This window comes from Nerophis lumbriciformis, linkage group LG21 (genome assembly GCF_033978685.3).
Source record: "Nerophis lumbriciformis linkage group LG21, RoL_Nlum_v2.1, whole genome shotgun sequence".
NCBI lineage: Eukaryota > Metazoa > Chordata > Actinopteri > Syngnathiformes > Syngnathidae > Nerophis > Nerophis lumbriciformis.
Window position 1 is genome coordinate 40,552,778 of NC_084568.2, and position 22,075 is coordinate 40,574,852.

The 22,075-nt window shown below is 42.7% G+C and overlaps 1 protein-coding gene and 1 long non-coding RNA gene across 2 annotated transcripts in view; one reads left to right on the forward strand and one right to left on the reverse strand.

Moving 5' to 3' along the window:
- LOC133621440 (trafficking kinesin-binding protein 1-like) overlaps positions 1-5,429 on the reverse strand; it is a 69,933-nt gene extending 64,504 nt beyond the window's left edge. The window contains exon 1 of the mRNA XM_072915607.1: positions 5,224-5,429. The gene's annotated coding sequence lies outside the window, so the exon portion shown is untranslated. The remainder of the gene's footprint in view (positions 1-5,223) is intronic.
- LOC140679686 (uncharacterized) overlaps positions 1-22,075 on the forward strand; it is a 97,050-nt gene that overhangs the window by 63,359 nt on the left and 11,616 nt on the right. The gene's annotated exons all lie outside the window — the stretch shown is intronic.

The window sequence follows — 22,075 nt, forward strand, 5'->3', positions numbered from 1 at the left end:
GCGTTATTAAATCTGTCATTAATGTATTTATATAAATGTACATTTATTTATTAATTTAGTTAATGAAATACTTCAATCATGAAAAAAACCGTGAACTTATTAATTAAATCATAGAAAATAATTCAATTATAAAATCAATAATTAGTTTAATAATAATAATAATGATGATACATTTGACTTACAAGGCACCTTTTGAGGCACTCAAAGACACCGTACAAGAACAAAACAATAAAATCAATTGGATAAAAAAACAACAACAAAGACAGATTAAAATTTACAAATGATTAATCGAATTATTTAATAAATCATGAAATAACTAAATTGTGGAATAATGAAATAATACAATTAATAACTAGTTAAATGTTTCAAAATTGAATTACATCATGAAATAATTACATATAATTTTATAGTACAAAAATGAATGACACGTTTAATAACATATTTATACATTTTAATAACAATGATTTATATATTTATTTTGTCCCATTTGACCCTCGCAGCAAATAAAGTTAAGTTTCTTACAAGTCACATTATCACTGGAGGACAGAACTAGCTGAACATGCTATACACTACACACCGTAGGAGGATACAATAAGCCATACTAACCGCTAAACTAGAGCTCTTGAATGTAAACACAGATTGGCAAATTATGCAAATATTGACAGTAACGATACCAAGTATAGAATCAGCATATGGTCGAACGACAGTGATTATATCAATATTTTGTATTGCCAGAGAATCGATTTTTGGGGCATTTTTGTTAGTGTTTACAAACTCAGGAAATACATCTTTGGACACAGGAGGACTTAAATTGCAAAAACTAACCCATGTAAATCAGAGCCAATAGTAGTTTTTGCTTATGTATACTTATTCTGCACTATTGACTTTGTGTTGCTCACAATATTATATGTAGTAAAAAAATGGGGCAGAAATAATTTCAATATTTAATTGATACTCTTACTTCAAAATGTTAAGAATTATTATCAGCATTGGTATGACCCATACTGCCCCTGGTATTGGATCCATGCCCATAAACTATGTCAAGGATGCAAACAACAGAAGAATAAGTCCATCCATCCATCCATCCATCTTCTTCCGCTTATCCGAGGTCGGGTCGCGGGGGCAGCAGCCTAAGCAGGGAAGCCCAGACTTCCCTCTCCCCAGCCACTTCGTCCAGCTCCTCCCGGGGGATCCCGAGGCGTTCCCAGGCCAGCCGGGAGAGATAGTCTTCCCAGCGTGTCCTGGGTCTTCCCCGTGGCCTCCTACCGGTCGGACGTGCCCGAAACACCTTCCTAGGGAGGCGTTCGGGTGGCATCCTGACCAGATGCCCGAACCACCTCATCTGGCTCCTCTCGATGTGGAGGAGCAGCGGCTTTACTTTGAGCTCCCCCCGGATGACAGAGCCTCTCACCCTATCTCTAAGGGAGAGACCCGCCACCCGGCGGAGGAAACTCATTTCGGCCGCTTGTACCCGTGATCTTGTCCTTTCGGTCATGACCCAAAGCTCATGACCATAGGTGAGGATGGGAACGTAGATCGACCGGTAAATTGAGAGCTTTGCCTTCCGGCTCAGCTCCTTCTTCACCACAACGGATCGATACAGCGTCCGCATTACTGAAGATGCCGCACCGATCCGCCTGTTGATCTCACTCCCACTCTTCCCCCACTCGTGAACAAGACTCCGAGGTACTTGAACTCCTCCACTTGGGGCAGGGTCTCATCCCCAACCCGAAGATGGCATTCCACCCTTTTCCGGGCGAGAACCATGGACTCGGACTTGGAGGTGCTGATTCTCATCCCAGTCGCTTCACACTCGGCTGCAAACCGATCCAGCGAGAGCTGAAGATCCTGGCCAGATGAAGCCATCAGGACCACATCATCTGCAAAAAGCAGAGACCTAATCCTGCAGCCACCAAACCAGATCCCCTCAACGCCTTGACTGCGCCTAGAAATTCTGTCCATAAAAGTTATGAACAGAATCGGTGACAAAGGGCAGCCTTGGCGGAGTCCAACCCTCACTGGAAACGTGTCCGACTTACTGCCGGCAATGCAGACCAAGCTCTGACACTGATCATACAGGGAGCGGACCGCCAAAATCAGACAGTCCGATACCCCATACTCTCTAAGCACTCCCCACAGGACTTCCCGAGGGACATGGTCGAATGCCTTCTCCAAGTCCACAAAGCACATGTAGACTGGTTGGGCAAACTCCCATGCACCCTCAAGGACCCTGCCGAGAGTATAGAGCTGGTCCACAGTTCCACGACCAGGACGAAAACCACACTGTTCCTCCTGAATCCGAGGTTCGACTATCCGGCGTAGCCTCCTCTCCAGTACACCTGAATAGACCTTACCGGGAAGGCTGAGGAGCGTGATCCCACGATAGTTAGACCATACCCTCCGGTTCCCCTTCTTAAAGAGAGGAACCACCACCCCGGTCTGCCAATCCAGAGGTACCGCCCCCGATGTCCACGCGATGCTGCAGAGTCTTGTCAACCAAGACAGCCCCACAGCATCCAGAGCCTTAAGGAACTCCGGGCGGATCTCATCCAGCCCCGGGGCCTTGCCACCGAGGAGCTTTTTAACTACCTCAGCAACCTCAGCCCCAGAAATAGAAGAGCCCACCACAGATTCCCCAGGCACTGCTTCCTCATAGGAAGAATAGAAGAAGAATAAGTGATTTTTATATTTTCTAGGCCAGCGGGGTCCAAACTGACGTCTTCAATTTGGCCCGTGAGACGTCACGAGTGTAATTAGGAATATTGCCCGCAGCGAGATTGCATTCATTTGAAAAGTTTCCTATTATTGGTGCAGCTACTTTGTCGCCAACTAGTGGACAATGTGGATGTATCAAGTTATTTTCACTCTGAAAAGAACAATGCGCAGCATTTACTTGTACAACCTTCTCTACTCTTGGTGCAAAGAAAAATGCAACCAACACAAAATGTCAACACACATTGTCCATGCAGCATAAAAACATCAACATTACACACATTTAAATCCATTACAAAGCATGATGGGAAACACTTATTCAGTGTCCGCCCTGAGGTCGGTAGGTTGTGTACCAAAGACTATAAAAAATGGGACCCATTGCCTCCCTGCTTGGCACTCAGCATCAAAGGTTGGAATTGGGGGTTAAATCACCAAAAATGATTCCCGGGCGCGGCACCGCTGCTGCCCACTGCTCCCCTCGCTTCCCAGGGGGTGATCAAGGGGATGGGTCAAATGCAGAGGACAAATTTCACCACACCTAGTGTGTGTGTGACAATCATTGGTACTTTAACTTCATGTTTGCTGCATTTTAGCTGCTTGATATTTCTGATTGATTATAAACGGATGTTGTGGATCGGTGGAGGGAATACTTCGAAGACCTCTTCAATCCCACCAACACGTCTTCCTATGAGGAAGCAGTGCCTGGGGAGTCTGTGGTGGGCTCTCCTATTTCTGGGGCTGAGGTTGCTGAGGTAGTTAAAAAGCTCCTCGGTGGCAAGGCCCCGGGGGTAGATGAGATCCGCCCGGAGTTCCTTAAGGCTCTGGATGCTGTGGGGCTGTCTTGGTTGACAAGACTCTGCAGCATCGCGTGGACATCGGGGGCGGTACCACTGGATTGGCAGACCGGGGTGGTGGTTCCTCTCTTTAAGAAGGGGAACCGGAGGGTGTGTTCTAACTATCGTGGGATCACACTCCTCAGCCTTCCCGGTAAGGTCTATTCAGGTGTACTGGAGAGGAGGCTACGCCGGATAGTCGAACCTCGGATTCAGGAGGAACAGTGTGGTTTTCGTCCTGGTCGTGGAACTGTGGACCAGCTCTATACTCTCCGCAGGGTCCTTAAGGGTGCATGGGAGTTTGCCCAACCAGTCTACATGCGTTTTGTGGACTTGGAGAAGGCATTCGACCGTGTCCCTCGGGAAGTCCTGTGGGGAGTGCTCAGAGAGTATGGGGTATCGGACTGTCTGATTGTGGCAGTCCGCTCCCTGTATGATCAGTGCCAGAGCTTGGTCCGCATTGCCGGTAGTAAGTCGGACACGTTTCCAGTGAGGGTTGGTCTCCGCCAAGGCTGCCCTTTGTCACCCATTCTGTTCATAACCTTTATGGACAGAATTTCTAGGCGCAGTCAAGGCGTTGAGGGGATCTGGTTTGGTGGCTGCAGGATTAGGTCTCTGCTTTTTGCAGATGATGTGGTCCTGATGGCTTCATCTGGCCAGGATCTTCAGCTCTCACTGGATCGGTTCGCAGCTGAGTGTGAAGCGACTGGGATGAGAATCAGCACCTCCAAGTCCGAGTCCATGGTTCTCGCCCGGAAAAGGGTGGAGTGCCATCTCCGGGTTAGGGAGGAGATCTTGCCCCAAGTGGAGGAGTTCAAGTACCTCGGAGTCTTGTTCACGAGTGAGGGAAGAGTGAATCGTGAGATCGACAGGCGGATCGGTGCGGCGTCTTCAGTAATGCGGACGCTGTATCGGTCCGTTGTGGTGAAGAAGGAGCTGAGCCGGAAGGCAAAGCTCTCAATTTACCGGTCGATCTACGTTCCCATCCTCACCTATGGTCATGAGCTTTGGGTTATGACCGAAAGGACAAGATCACGGGTACAAGCGGCCGAAATGAGATTCCTCCGCCGGGTGGCGGGGCTCTCCCTTAGAGATAGGGTGAGAAGCTCTGCCATCCGGGGGGAGCTCAAAGTAAAGCCGCTGCTCCTCCACATCGAGAGGAGCCAGATGAGGTGGTTCGGGCATCTGGTCAGGATGCCACCCGAACGCCTCCCTAGGGAGGTGTTTAGGGCACGTCCGACCGGTAGGAGGCCGCGAGGAAGACCCAGGACACGTTGGGAAGACTATGTCTGCAGGCTGGCCTGGGAACGCTTCGGGGTCCCACAGGAAGAGCTGAACGAAGTGGCTGGGGAGAAGGAAGTCTGGGCTTCCCTGCTTAGGCTGCTGCCCCCGCGACCCGACCTCGGATAAGCGGAAGAAGATGGATGGATGGATGGATATAAATATTTAAGGAGGTCGTCATGGAAGTAAACAAGGTAGGAGTTAAACTTTCACATACTCTATTAATGAATGATCCATTATATTAATATAATATGTACACATTTATGTAGAGACAATATATATTTCAGGGCTTCTGCCAAATTTTTTTAGCCCAATGCGGCCCCCAAGTCAAGAAGTTTGGACACCCCTAGCCTAAGCAGACCAAATATTGGTCACGTGTTGCATTTATCATCTTTACCCGTGATGGTCTCGGCATCCTTGTAGTCCGAGGGCACCCGGTGTGCATCGAGCTGGCTGGACTCGCCCTCCCCTACATAGTGCTCCTCGCCAGCGTGGTCGGGACCTGGATCTGGGTCGGGGTGCGGGGGAAGGGACGGGGCCGCCGGGGCCGCCGGGGAGGCCAGCTTGGCTCGGCAGTCAACGGAGAAGGGAAGCGGCTTCCATGGACCTCTGACAGAAAGAGAGGGAAGTGAGCGGAAGTCCAGACGGTTTAATGCACTTCTTGTCTTTAACTTGAGTGCTGCTGACTCGGCGGCTTTGAGCGCTGCCAACCGCCAGCTTAAATCTGTCAAAACTGCATTAGCGCTCTGCATTTGGTAGCATGCAGAGGTGGGTAGTAACGCGCTACATTTACTCCGTTACATCTACTTGAGTATTTTTTGGGATAAATTGTACTTCTAAGAGTAGTTTTAATGCAACATACTTTTACTTTTACTTGAGTATATTTATAGAGAAGAAACGCTACTTTTACTCCGCTACTTTTATCTACATTCAGCTCGCTACTCGCTACTAATTTTTATCGATCTGTTAATGCACACTTTGTTTGTTTTGGTCTGTCAGACAGACCTTCATAGTGCCTGCGTTTCAACAAATACAGTCACTGGTGACGTTCACTCCGTTCCACCAATCAGATGCAGTCACTGGTGACGTTGGACCAATCAAACAGAGCCAGGGATCACATGACCTGACTTAAACAAGTTGAAAAACTTATTGGGGTGTTACCATTTAGTGGTCATTTGTACGGAATATGTACTGTACTGTGCAATCTACTAATAAAAGTTCCAATCAATCAAAATTGTGAAGGAAAAAAGACCCTTTTCCATTTCAACCGTACATCCCGTCAAAAGCCTAAAGACTGACTGCACAGTTCCTGTCTTCACAATAAAAGTGCCGCTCCATCGCGCCTGCGCTTTCAAAATAAGAGTCTCCGAAAGCCAGCGCAAACAAGCTAGCAAGCTACGGAGTTTGCCGCCAATGTATTTCTTGTAAAGTGGATAAAAACGAATATGGAAGCTGGACAAATAAGATGCCAAAAACCAACCACTTTCATGTGGTATTAGACAGAAAGGAGGAACTTTTTTTCTCCTCTATTTGAAAACGTGGACGTTATCATCACTACTGTCTGATTACAATCAATGCAAGGCATCACAATCAGGGAATACACCAACTTATATTCTTGTCTTCATGAAAGAAAGGAATCTATATGTGTTAAACATGCATGTATATTCATTAAAACACCTTTAACATGCAAACAAAAACGGCAAAATAAATAAATATAAATTATATACTGTATATATCAATGTATGTATATATATATATATATATATATGTATATATATATATATATATATATATGTATATATACATATATATATGTGTGTGTGTATATATATATATATGTGTGTTTGTGTGTTTATATATATATATATATATGTTTGTGTGTATATATGTATATATATGATATGTGTGTGTGTTACTCATCAGTTACTCAGTACTTTAGTAGTTTTTTCACAACATACTTTTTACTTTTACTCAAGTAAATATTTGGGTGACTACTCCTTACTTTTACTTGAGTAATAAATGTCTAAAGTAACAGTACTCTTACTTGAGTACAATTTCTGGCTACTCTACCCACCTCTGGTAGCATGTGAACGTGGTTCTGATTTTCATGCACCCTTGTGCCTTCCCAGCAGGCACAAGACATTGATACAACGCACATGTCCTTTAAAACTGACTTTGAAACGCTTGCAAAATAGTTGTATTTGTAAATTGAGACAACTTTGGTTGGATCCATCTTGTTGGTTAGGAAACGACCAAAATGCAATGGTCAAATCAACGTCACAACCTGACATTGGAAAAACATTGTCAAAAAGCATGTTGTTTCAACGTTGTATTTGTGTTGTACAATATTGGTTGGGAAATGACCAAATTTCAATGGTCGAAACAACGTCAGAACCCAACTTTGATTAAACATCTTTAAAATGTATGTTGTTTTAACGTTGTATTGGTGTTGTAGAATATTGGTTAGGAAATGACCAAATTTCAATGGTCGAATCAACGTCAGAACCCAACATTGATTAAAGAATCACTATATGTGACCAATCTAAGTGTAAGACTAGATGTGACCAGTCTAAGACTAGGTGTGGCCAATCTAAGTCTAAGACTAAATGTGACCAGTCTAAGATGTGACCAATCTAAGTCTAAGACTAGATGTGACCAATCTAAGTCCAATACTATATGTGACCAATCTAAGTGTAAGACTAGGTGTGGCCAATCTAAGACTAGGTGTGGCCAATCTAAGTCTAAGACTAAATGTGACCAGTCTAAGACTAGATGTGACCAATCTAAGTCTAAGACTAGATGTGACCAATCTAAGTCTAAGACTAGATGTGACCAATCTAAGACTAGGTGTGGCCAATCTAAGTCTAAGACTAAATGTGACCAGTCTAAGACTAGATGTGACCAATCTAAGTCTAAGACTAGATGTGACCAATCTAAGTCTAAGACAAGATGTGACCAATCTAAGTCTAAGACTAGATGTGACCAATCTAAGTCCAATACTATATGTGACCAATCTAAGTGTAAGACTAGATGTGACCAGTCTAAGACTAGGTGTGGCCAATCTAAGTCTAAGACTAAATGTGACCAGTCTAAGACTAGATGTGACCAATCTAAGTCTAAGACTAGATGTGACCAATCTAAGTCTAAGACTAGATGTGACCAATCTAAGACTAGGTGTGGCCAATCTAAGTCTAAGACTAAATGTGACCAGTCTAAGACTAGATGTGACCAATCTAAGTCTAAGACTAGATGTGACCAATCTAAGACTAGATGTGACCAATCTAAGTCTAAGACTAGATGTGACCAATCTAAATCCAATACTATATGTGACCAATCTAAGTGTAAGACTAGATGTGACCAGTCTAAGACTAGGTGTGGCCAATCTAAGTCTAAGACTAAATGTGACCAGTCTAAGACTAGATGTGACCAATCTAAGTCTAAGACTAAATGTGACCATTCTAAGACTAGATGTGACCAATCTAAGTCTAAGACTACATGTGACCAATCTAAGTCTAAGACTAGATGTGACCAATCTAAGACTAGGTGTGGCCAATCTAAGTCTAAGACTAAATGTGACCAGTCTAAGACTAGATGTGACCAATCTAAGTCTAAGACTAGATGTGACCAATCTAAGTCTAAGACAAGATGTGACCAATCTAAGTCTAAGACTAGATGTGACCAATCTAAGTCCAATACTATATGTGACCAATCTAAGTGTAAGACTAGATGTGACCAGTCTAAGACTAGGTGTGGCCAATCTAAGTCTAAGACTAAATGTGACCAGTCTAAGACTAGATGTGACCAATCTAAGTCTAAGACTAGATGTGACCAATCTAAGTCTAAGACTAGATGTGACCAATCTAAGACTAGGTGTGGCCAATCTAAGTCTAAGACTAAATGTGACCAGTCTAAGACTAGATGTGACCAATCTAAGTCTAAGACTAGATGTGACCAATCTAAGTCTAAGACTAGATGTGACCAGTCTAAGTCTAAGACTAAATGTGACCATTCTAAGACTAGATGTGACCAATCTAAGTCTAAGACTAGATGTGACCAGTCTAAGACTAGATGTGACCAATCTAAGTCTAAGACTAGATGTGACCAATCTAAATCCAATACTATATGTGACCAATCTAAGTGTAAGACTAGATGTGACCAGTCTAAGACTAGGTGTGGCCAATCTAAGTCTAAGACTAAATGTGACCAGTCTAAGACTAGATGTGACCAATCTAAGTCTAAGACTAAATGTGACCATTCTAAGACTAGATGTGACCAATCTAAGTCTAAGACTAGATGTGACCAATCTAAGTCCAATACTATATGTGACCAATCTAAGTGTAAGACTAGATGTGACCAGTCTAAGACTAGATGTGACCAATCTAAGTCTAAGACTAAATGTGACCATTCTAAGACTAGATGTGACCAATCTAAGTCTAAGACTAGATGTGACCAATCTAAGTCCAATACTATATGTGACCAATCTAAGTGTAAGACTAGATGTGACCAGTCTAAGACTAGGTGTGGCCAATCTAAGTCTAAGACTAAATGTGACCAGTCTAAGACTAGATGTGACCAATCTAAGTCTAAGACTAGATGTGACCAATCTAAGTCTAAGACTAGATGTGACCAATCTAAGTCCAATACTATATGTGACCAATCTAAGTGTAAGACTAGATGTGACCAGTCTAAGACTAGGTGTGGCCAATCTAAGTCTAAGACTAGATGTGACCAGTCTAAGACTAGATGTGACCAATCTAAGTCTAAGACTAGATGTGACCAATCTAAGTCTAAGACTAGATGTGACCAGTCTAAGTCTAAGACTAAATGTGACCATTCTAAGACTAGATGTGACCAATCTAAGTCTAAGACTAGATGTGACCAGTCTAAGACTAGATGTGACCAATCTAAGTCTAAGACTAGATGTGACCAGTCTAAGACTAGATGTGACCAATCTAAGTCTAAGACTAGATGTGACCAATCTAAATCCAATACTATATGTGACCAATCTAAGTGTAAGACTAGATGTGACCAGTCTAAGACTAGGTGTGGCCAATCTAAGTCTAAGACTAAATGTGACCAGTCTAAGACTAGATGTGACCAATCTAAGTCTAAGACTAAATGTGACCATTCTAAGACTAGATGTGACCAATCTAAGTCTAAGACTAGATGTGACCAATCTAAGTCTAAGACTAGATGTGACCAATCTAAGTCTATGATCATGAACTCATGAAGTCTACCCAGATGAGAGACAAAACTGTCCAGTTGTGATTGATTGAGAATTCATATACAATGTTCCCAGCCACTTCCTGCTCCGCCACAGATAAGAATGTAGCGGCAGATTTCCCTTAATATTCTCACTGTCTCTTGCGGCGCGCAGTATTGGTGCTATTCTTCTTCCATACCCGCTCGCTTTATGTCAGGAACTTAAGACTTAACTTAACTTGCTTGTATGTTTTATTAAGGGCTGTCAAAAATAAAAAGAGATTAATGAGAAAAAATGAACACATTCATCATGTGTAGTTTCAGGTTAATTATGCAATGTATTTTTTATAATTTATTTATTACTTTCATTTATTCTGACCTCCTTTACCCTAACATCAAATTGTTACCTGGAAGGTCAGGGATCAGGGAAATGCAGGGCCGGCCCGTGGCATAGGCCATATAGGCAAATGCTAAGGGCGCCGTCCATCAGGGGGCGCCACGCCAGTGCCACAAATGTTGGAGAAAAAAAAAAAAAAAGTTGGTACTATTATTTCTAAATACAAAAAATAATCCCACGTTAATTCAAATGCAAAGTAAAGCCTATTTAATAGAAATATTATTTGTTACAACATTACAGGTAAAAGCCAGTAAATTAGAATATTTTGAAAAACTTGATTTATTTCAGTAATTGCATTCAAAAGGTGTAACTTGTACATTATATTTATTCATTGCACACAGACTGATGCATTCAAATGTTTATTTCATTTAATTTTGATGATTTGAAGTGGCAACAAATGAAAATCCAAAATTCCGTGTGTCACAAAATTAGAATATTACTTAAGGCTAATACAAAAAAGGGATTTTTAGAAATGTTGACCAACTGAAAAGTATGAAAATGAAAAATATGAGCATGTACAATACTCAATACTTGGTTGGAGCTCCTTTTGCCTCAATTACTGCGTTAATGCGGCGTGGCATGGAGTCGATGAGTTTCTGGCACTGCTCAGGTGTTATGAGAGCCCAGGTTGCTCTGATAGTGGCCTTCAACTCTTCTGCGTTTTTGGGTCTGGCATTCTGCATCTTCCTTTTCACAATACCCCACAGATTTTCTATGGGGCTAAGGTCAGGGGAGTTGGCGGGCCAATTTAGAACAGAAATACCATGGTCCGTAAACCAGGCACGGGTAGATTTTGCGCTGTGTGCAGGCGCCAAGTCCTGTTGGAACTTGAAATCTCCATCTCCATAGAGCAGGTCAGCAGCAGGAAGCATGAAGTGCTCTAAAACTTGCTGGTAGACGGCTGCGTTGACCCTGGATCTCAGGAAACAGAGTGGACCGACACCAGCAGATGACATGGCACCCCAAACCATCACCCAACCATGCAAATTTTGCATTTCCTTTGGAAATCGAGGTCCCAGAGTCTGGAGGAAGACAGGAGAGGCACAGGATCCACGTTGCCTGAAGTCTAGTGTAAAGTTTCCACCATTAGTGATGGTTTGGGGTGCCATGTCATCTGCTGGTGTCGGTCCACTCTGTTTCCTGAGATCCAGGGTCAACGCAGCCGTCTACCAGCAAGTTTTAGAGCACTTCATGCTTCCTGCTGCTGACCTGCTCTATGGAGATGGAGATTTCAAGTTCCAACAGGACTTGGCGCCTGCACACAGCGCAAAATCTACCCGTGCCTGGTTTACGGACCATGGTATTTCTGTTCTAAATTGGCCCGCCAACTCCCCTGACCTTAGCCCCATAGAAAATCTGTGGGGTATTGTGAAAAGGAAGATGCAGAATGCCAGACCCAAAAACGCAGAAGAGTTGAAGGCCACTATCAGAGCAACCTGGGCTCTCATAACACCTGAGCAGTGCCAGAAACTCATCGACTCCATGCCACGCCGCATTAACGCAGTAATTGAGGCAAAAGGAGCTCCAACCAAGTATTGAGTATTGTACATGCTCATATTTTTCTTTTTCATACTTTTCAGTTGGCCAACATTTCTAAAAATCCCTTTTTTGTATTAGCCTTAAGTAATATTCTAATTTTGTGACACACGGAATTTTGGATTTTCATTTGTTGCCACTTCAAATCATCAAAATTAAATGAAATAAACATTTGAATGCATCAGTCTGTGTGCAATGAATAAATATAATGTACAAGTTACACCTTTTGAATGCAATTACTGAAATAAATCAAGTTTTTCAAAATATTCTAATTTACTGGCTTTTACCTGTACGGCCCCTCCCTTCCCGTATCATGACTCTTTTTGGACGTCACCACATCAAAAAAATCAACACAAGATGTCAAAACGGCCAAAACTGTCAGGTGCCCAGGGAAGAAAAAAAGAGAAAAGAAGAGGAGGAGAAACGAGAAAAGACAGAGGTAGCAGGTAGGTAACGTTAGCCTATGTAACACGGGTGGGAAATAAGCCATATTTCCTCTCATGGCATCTCTTCATATTACCTGCGCCGTTTTCACGTTTAATCTCGCGAGTGTAACACACGCGCTCACGTGACCCGCTGCAGCCAATCACGCTCTATAAAATCCAGCATTCCGAGATGGCTGCCAGGTGCGGTGCCTAAACCTGGGGACATATGAAGCCGGTATGTTTTAAAGTTGTCGTTTGCTTGCATATTGTAAAAACAACCGTCCAACATTTTACAACTAATTGTAAACTTATAGGTGCCGAACATCAGGGACGTGTTGCGACGAGAGAGTGTGTCGATGATAAGATATTAAGCCGAGTTGGTAAGTGAATCTGTTTGCTAATAGTAGCGACTAGCCGTATCTATGTATTTCCTATGGGCGGTTAGCATCGGGTTTTAAATCCCGTTGCCTCCAATGTTTCTGATCTGATTGAATTTATATTTATGTCGAGTCTTTATTTTGGGTATTTACATATGGTATCTGAGTATTGTGGCGTTTTAAGGCCATTTGCACTTTTTATGCTATGGTAAAGACAATGAATGAATACTGCCGCTGGTGTGCGGTTACCCCCGTCATAGTGACGTCACTGTTATTGTTAATGTTACACCCGTCATAGTGACGTCACTGTTATTGTTAATGTTACACCCGTCATAGTGACGTCACTGTTATTGTTAATGTTACCCCCGTCATAGTGACGTCACTGTTATTGTTAATGTTACACCCGTCATAGTGACGTCACTGTTATTGTTAATGTTACACCCGTCATAGTGACAACACTGTGTACTGTCGTGTTTATTTCATACATGCATGTGATTGTTTAAATATTGTTAATGTTAGCAGTATTATAGCTAATAATGATGGTAATAAGTGTAACTTATTTATTGAAGGTCGAACGATAGATGACTTAATGTTCAATCAATCAATCAATCAATCAATCTTTATTTATATAGCCCTAAATCACAAGTGTCTCAAAGGGCTGCACAAGCCACAACGACATCCTCGGTACAAAGCCCACATAAGGGCAAGGAAAAACTCACCCCAGTGGGACGTCGATGTGAATGACTATGAGAAACCTTGGAGAGGACCGCATATGTGGGTAACCCCCCCCCCCCCCCCCCTCTAGGGGAGACCGAAAGCAATGGATGTCGAGTGGGTCTGACATAATATTGTGAGAGTCCAGTCCATAGTGGATCCAACATAATAGTAAGAGTCCAGTCCATAGTGGGGCCAGCAGGACACCATCCCGAGCGGAGACGGGTCAGCAGCGCAGAGATGTTCCCAGCCGATGCACAGGCGAGCGGTCCACCCCGGGTCCCGACTCTGGACAGCCAGCACTTCATCCATGGCCACCGGACCTGTGCCCCCCCCCCCCCCCCCTCAAGGAAAAGGGGAGCAGAGGAGAAAAGAAAAGAAACGGCAGATCAACTGGTCTAACAGGGGGGCTATTTAAAGGCTAGAGTATACAAATGAGTTTTAAGATGGGACTTAAATGCTTCTACTGAGGTAGCATCTCTAATTGTTACCGGGAGGGCATTCCATAGTACTGGAGCCCCAATAGAAAACGCTCTATAGCCCGCAGACTTTTTTTGGGCTCTGGGAATCACTAATAAGCCGGAGTTCTTTGAACGCAGATTTCTTGCCGGGACATATGGTACAATGCAATCGACAAGATAGGACGGAGCTAGACCGTGTAGTATTTTATACGTAAGTAGTAAAACCTTAAAGTCACATCTTAAGTGCACAGGAAGCCAGTGCAGGTGAGCCAGTATAGGTATGTATATATGTATATATGTATATAAGGTATATACAGTATAGGCGTAATATGATCAAACTTTCTTGTTCTTGTCAAAAGTCTAGCAGCCGCATTTTGTACCAATTGTAATCTTTTAATGCTAGACATAGGGAGACCCGAAAATAATAATATGTTACAGTAGTCGAGACGAGACGTAACGAACGCATGAATAATGATCTCAGCGTCGCTAGTGGATAAAATAGAACGAATTTTAGCGATATTACGGAGATGAAAGAAGGCCGTTTTAGTAACACTCTTAATGTGTGATTCAAAGGAGAGTGTTGGGTGGAAGATAATACCCAGATTCTTTACTGATTCGCCTTGTGTAATTGTTTGGTTGTCAAATGTTAAGGTGGTATTATTAAATAAATGTCGGTGTTTAGCAGGACCGATAATCAGCATTTCCGTTTTCTTGGCGTTGAGTTGCAAGAAGTTAGCGGACATCCATTGTTTAATTTCATTAAGACACGCCTCCAGCTGACTACAATCCGGCGTGTTGGTCAGCTTTAGGGGCATGTAGAGTTGGCTGTCATCAGCATAACAATGAAAGCTAACACCGTATTTGCGTATGATGTCGCCTAGCGGCAGCATGTAAGTACTAAAGAGTTGATGTTTATGTGCGCACATTGATTGAACTTCGGGTCCTGTGCTTACGCAGGCCAGGTCCCTAAGTCTTGGATGGCGAGCTGTAGATAGGCCTCGAGCCTGAGCCCAAGGATCTCCACCTGCTCTGGTCGGGCCGGTAGGCGGCTTATAGCCGAACCCCTTGCCTCGCACCTCATTGCTCTGCGGCCCTTTGCACTACCTCATACGCACCCTGCCCATAAACTGGACTCTCACTACAAACTGCCATACCCACAACCCCAAACCGTGTGGCTGTATGAACTCTGAATGCGCATATGGACTGCGATCAGTCTCATATGACCTTTTTAAGAACTTTTGATACTACCTGTTATGAATTACCTGAACCCTTGCTGTTTTTTTCTTTTGTTTTGAATGGCCATTCCTATCAATGTCTGTCCACTATTTGTTGCACTGTACATATTTAAATAACACCAGCATTTAATTGTCTGTCCTACTCTCTCCGAGTCGTAATCTAGACTTCTGATTAGCCCAAATATTGAGAACGTCTACTATAATAGCTAACGTACCTGTTACACCTACATGAAATGATTTGTCTGTTACAGAATGTGATAGTAGCTGGCTTTTTAGCATTAAGCTAATGTTACATGATTCGGCAATTGCTAATCAATAAATAGCTAGTTCTGTTTTAACGTCGGGTTAATATTGTGGAGGGGGCTAAATTGTTATGGAAAATAATAATGTAACGTTAGGTAATTACAGTACTCCCACCTTACATTCCTCAGGGACATTTGTATTAGATCTTTTAAGCAGGTGTTTTTTGTTTACATTGTTATTGCCTTCTGGTTAGCTAATGTTTGCCCTGCAGGTAATAGTCACTTTTCCACCCCTTTATATATTAGGTATAGTTGTAAGTAAAAAAAAAAAAAGGTCAAAGACAAAGCTATTCGGGTTCTTGTGAGTATATACACTTCACTGCCGATGTGGGGGGGCGCCACCTAAAATCTTGCCTAGGGCGCCAGATTGGTTAGGGCCGGGCCTGGGGAAATGCTTAGGCATACATCATTTTGCTTCAAAATAAAACTCGACAAGACCTTACATAATAGTTTTATCAGGTTTTGAACAATAAATAAATGATGAGCAATCAATTAAAACATTTTAAAAATGTTTGTGTATGACCTTCTGACCATAAAATTGCATTTGTGTGAAAATATCGGGGTCCTTTTTTTTTAGGTTCATTTAAGTGATCTAAGTATGTAATTCACCGTGATTAATCCAAATTCAAAACCGTAATTAATCTGACAATAAATATACATTTTTTGACAGCACTAGTTTTATTACCTTTTTTTTTTATTTCTGCACTAAACAAATACATGATTGGACAATTCATTTTCCATAGATGTGTTTTAGCTCGAAGCATACGTCAAATTACATTCAAGTTTGATTAAAAAAGTGTGACAATATTTGTGATGGGGGTGGCTCCAAATAAAATTCTTCTTTGGGGCCCCTAATGACCCCTGGTTTTACAACAATATTGTATTACAATTGATGGCGGATCATCGCTGAAATGTCTAATCACATGACTGATGTTGCTGCTCAAAGCCACCAGGGGGATATTAGCCTTGTTTCTGTGATATGTGTGGATGGAACCTCCTCACAATTTTAGCATTTTTGGTTGAAAATGTTCAGTTTTACTACAATTGACCCAGTTTGTGCTTTTTGTTTTTGAGTACAGCTGCAAAATAAGCAAGCATAAAGCACACCGACCAGAGTCTGTGTCAGTGAACGCAGCACACTGCTATGGTAGTGAATTTAGATAGCACTGACTGGCTAGTGTCAGTGTCAGTGAACGCAGCACACTGCTATGGTAGTGAAATTAGATAGCACTGACTGGCTAGTGTCAGTGTCCGTGAACGCAGCACACTGCTATGGTAATGAATATAGATAGCACTGACTGGCTAGTGTCCGTGAACGCAGCACACTGCTATGGTAATGAATATAGATAACCTTAATGGCTAGTGTCAGTGAACGCAGCACACTACTTTGGTAATGAATATAACCTTACTGGCTAGAGTCAGTGTCAGTGAACGCAGCACACTACTATGGTAATGAATATAACCTTACTGGCTAGAGTCAGTGTCAGTGAACGCAGCACACTGCTATGGTAATGAATATAGATAGCACTGACTGGCTAGTGTCCGTGAACGCAGCACACTGCTATGGTAATGAATATAGAAAACCTTAATGGCTAGTGTCAGTGAACGCAGCACACTACTTTGGTAATTAATATAACCTTACTGGCTAGAGTCAGTGTCAGTGAACGCAGCACACTACTATGGTAATGAATATAACCTTACTGGCTAGAGTCAGTGTCAGTGAACGCAGCACACTGCTATGGTAATGAATATAGATAGCACTGACTGGCTATAGTGTCAGTGTCAGTGAACGCAGCACACTACTATGGTAATGAATATAACCTTACTGGCTGGAGTCAGTGTCAGTGAACGCATCACACTGCTATGGTAATGAATAGATAGCCCTGACTGGCTCGTGTCAAGGAACGCAGCACACTGCTATGGTATTGGATATAGATAACCTTAATGGCTAGTGTCAGTGAACGCAGCACACTACTATGGTAATGAATATAAACTTACTGGCTAGAGTCAGTGTCAGTGAACGCAGCACACTACTATGGTAATGAATATAACCTTACTGGCTAGAGTCAGTGTCAGTGAACGCAGCACACTGCTATGGTAATGAATATAGATAGCACTGACTGGCTATAGTGTCAGTGTCAGTGAACGCAGCACACTACTTTGGTAATGAATATAACCTTACTCGCTAGAGTCAGTGTCAGTGAACGCAGCACACTGCTATGGTAATGAATATAGATAACCTTAATGGCTAGTGTCAGTGAACGCAGCACACTACTATGGTAATGAATATAAACTTACTGGCTAGAGTCAGTGTCAGTGAACGCAGCACACTACTATGGTAATGAATATAACCTTACTGGCTAGATTCAGTGTCAGTGAACGCAGCACACTACTATGGTAATGAATATAGATAGCACTGACTGGCTATAGTGTCAGTGAACGCAGCACACTGCTATGGTAATGAATATAGATAACCTTAATGGCTAGTGTCAGTGAACGCAGCACACTACTATGGTAATGAATATAACCTTACTGGCTAGAGTCAGTGTCAGTGAACGCAGCACACTACTATGGTAATGAATATAACCTTACTGGCTAGTGTCAGTGTCCGTGAACGCAGCACACTACTATGGTAATGAATATAGATAACCTTAATGGCTAGAGTCAGTGTCAGTGAACGCAGCACACTGCTATGGTAATGAATATAGATAACCTTACTGGCTAGAGTCAGTGTCAGTGAACGCAGCACACTACTATGGTAATGAATATAACCTTACTGGCTAGTGTCAGTGTCCGTGAACGCAGCACACTACTATGGTAATGAATATAGATAGCACTGACTGGCTATAGTGTCAGTGTCAGTGAACGCAGCACACTGCTATGGTAATGAATATAAACTTACTGGCTAGAGTCAGTGTCAGTGAACGCAGCACACTGCTATGGTAATGAATATAGATAGCACTGACTGGCTATAGTGTCAGTGTCAGTGAACGCAGCACACTGCTATGGTAATGAATATAGATAACCTTAATGGCTAGTGTCAGTGAACGCAGCACACTACTATGGTAATGAATATAAACTTACTGGCTAGATTCAGTGTCAGTGAACGCAGCACGCTACTATGGTAATGAATATAACCTTACTGGCTAGAGTCAGTGTCAGTGAACGCAGCACACTACTATGGTAATGAATATAGATAGCACTGACTGGCTATAGTGTCAGTGTCGGTGAACGCAGCACACTGCTATGGTAATGAATATAGATAACCTTAATGGCTAGTGTCAGTGAACGCAGCACACTACTATGATAATGAATATAAACTTACTGGCTAGAGTCAGTGTCAGTGAACGCAGCACACTACTTTGGTAATGAATATAACCTTACTGGCTAGAGTCAGTGTCAGTGAACGCAGCACACTGCTATGGTAATGAATATAACCTTACTGGCTAGAGTCAGTGTCAGTGAACGCAGCACACTGCTATGGTAATGAATATAACCTTACTGGCTAGAGTCAGTGTCAGTGAACGCAGCACACTGCTATGGTAATGAATATTGATAGCACTGACTGGCTATAGTGTCAGTGAACGCAGCACACTGCTATGTGAATATAGATAACCTTAATGGCTAGTGTCAGTGAACGCAGCACACTACTATGGTAATGAATATAACCTTTCTGGCTAGAGTCAGTGTCAGTGAACGCAGCACACTGCTATGGTAATGAATATAGATAGCACTGACTGGCTATAGTGTCAGTGTCAGTGAACGCAGCACACTGCGATGGTAATGAATATAGATAACCTTAATGGCTCGTGTCAGTGAACGCAGCACACTACTATGGTAATGAATATAAACTTACTGGCTAGAGTCAGTGTCAGTGAACGCAGCACACTACTATGGTAATGAATATAACCTTACTGGCTAGATTCAGTGTCAGTGAACGCAGCACACTACATATGGTAATGAATATAACCTTACTGGCTGGAGTCAAGTGTCAGTGAACGCATCACACTGCTATGGTAATGAATAGATAGCCCTGACTGGCTCGTGTCAGTGAACGCAGCACACTGCTATGGTATTGGATATAGATAACCTTAATGGCTAGTGTCAGTGAACGCAGCACACTACTATGGTAATGAATATAAACTTACTGGCTAGAGTCAGTGTCAGTGAACGCAGCACACTACTATGGTAATGAATATAACCTTACTGGCTAGAGTCAGTGTCAGTGAACGCAGCACACTACTATGGTAATGAATATAACCTTACTGGCTAGTGTCAGTGTCAGTGAACGCAGCACACTGCTATGTGAATATAGATAACCTTAATGGCTAGTGTCAGTGAACGCAGCACACTACTATGGTAATGAATATAAACTTACTGGCTAGAGTCAGTGTCAGTGAACGCAGCACACTACTTTGGTAATGAATATAACCTTACTGGCTAGAGTCAGTGTCAGTGAACGCAGCACACTACTATGGTAATGAATATAACCTTACTGGCTAGAGTCAGTGTCAGTGAACGCAGCACACTACTATGGTAATGAATATAAACTTACTGGCTAGAGTCAGTGTCAGTGAACGCAGCACACTACTATGGTAATGAATATAACCTTACTGGCTAGAGTCAGTGTCAGTGAACGCAGCACACTACTATGGTAATGAATATAACCTTACTGGCTAGTGTCAGTGTCAGTGAACGCAGCACACTGCTATGTGAATATAGATAACCTTAATGGCTAGTGTCAGTGAACGCAGCACACTACTATGGTAATGAATATAACCTTACTGGCTAGAGTCAGTGTCAGTGAACGCAGCACACTGCTATGGTAATGAATATAGATAGCACTGACTGGCTATAGTGTCAGTGTCAGTGAACGCAGCACACTGCTATGGTAATGAATATAGATAACCTTAATGGCTAGTGTCAGTGAACGCAGCACACTACTATGGTAATGAATATAACCTTACTGGCTGGAGTCAGTGTCAGTGAACGCATCACACTGCTATGGTAATGAATAGATAGCCCTGACTGGCTCGTGTCAGTGAACGCAGCACACTGCTATGGTATTGAATATAGATAACCTTAATGGCTAGTGTCAGTGAACGCAGCACACTACTATGGTAATGAATATAACCTTTCTGGCTAGAGTCAGTGTCAGTGAACGCAGCACACTGCTATGGTAATGAATATAACCTTACTGGCTAGAGTCAGTGTCAGTGAACGCAGCACACTGCTATGGTAATGAATATAGATAGCACTGACTGGCTATAGTGTCAGTGTCCGTGTCAGTGAACGCAGCACACTGCTATGGTAATGAATATAGATAGCACTGACTGGCTATAGTGTCAGTGTCAGTGAACGCAGCACACTGCTATGGTAATGAATATAGATAACCTTAATGGCTAGTGTCAGTGAACGCAGCACACTACTATGGTAATGAATATAAACTTACTGGCTAGTGTCAGTGAACGCAGCACACTACTATGGTAATGAATATAAACTTACTGGCTAGAGTCAGTGTCAGTGAACGCAGCACACTACTATGGTAATGAATATAAACTTACTGGCTAGAGTCAGTGTCAGTGAACGCAGCACACCACTATGGTAATGAATATAACCTTACTGGCTAGAGTCAGTGTCAGTGAACGCAGCACACTGCTATGGTAATGAATATTGATAGCACTGACTGGCTATAGTGTCAGTGAACGCAGCACACTGCTATGTGAATATAGATAACCTTAATGGCTAGTGTCAGTGAACGCAGCACACTACTATGGTAATGAATATAAACTTACTGGCTAGAGTCAGTGTCAGTGAACGCAGCACACTACTTTGGTAATGAATATAACCTTACTGGCTAGAGTCAGTGTCAGTGAACGCAGCACTTTACTATGGTAATGAATATAACCTTACTGGCTAGAGTCAGTGTCAGTGAACGCAGCACACTGCTATGGTAATGAATATAGATAGCATTGACTGGCTATAGTGTCAGTGTCAGTGAACGCAGCACACTGCTATGGTAATGAATATAGATAACCTTAATGGCTAGTGTCAGTGAACGCAGCACACTACTATGGTAATGAATATAACCTTACTGGCTGGAGTCAGTGTCAGTGAACGCATCACACTGCTATGGTAATGAATAGATAGCCCTGACTGGCTCGTGTCAGTGAACGCAGCACACTGCTATGGTATTGAATATAGATAACCTTAATGGCTAGTGTCAGTGAACGCAGCACACTACTATGGTAATGAATATAACCTTTCTGGCTAGAGTCAGTGTCAGTGAACGCAGCACACTGCTATGGTAATGAATATAGATAGCACTGACTGGCTATAGTGTCAGTGTCAGTGAACGCAGCACACTGCTATGGTAATGAATATAGATAACCTTAATGGCTCGTGTCAGTGAACGCAGCACACTACTATGGTAATGAATATAAACTTACTGGCTAGAGTCAGTGTCAGTGAACGCAGCACACTACTATGGTAATGAATATAACCTTACTGGCTAGATTCAGTGTCAGTGAACGCAGCACACTACATATGGTAATGAATATAACCTTACTGGCTGGAGTCAGTGTCAGTGAACGCATCACA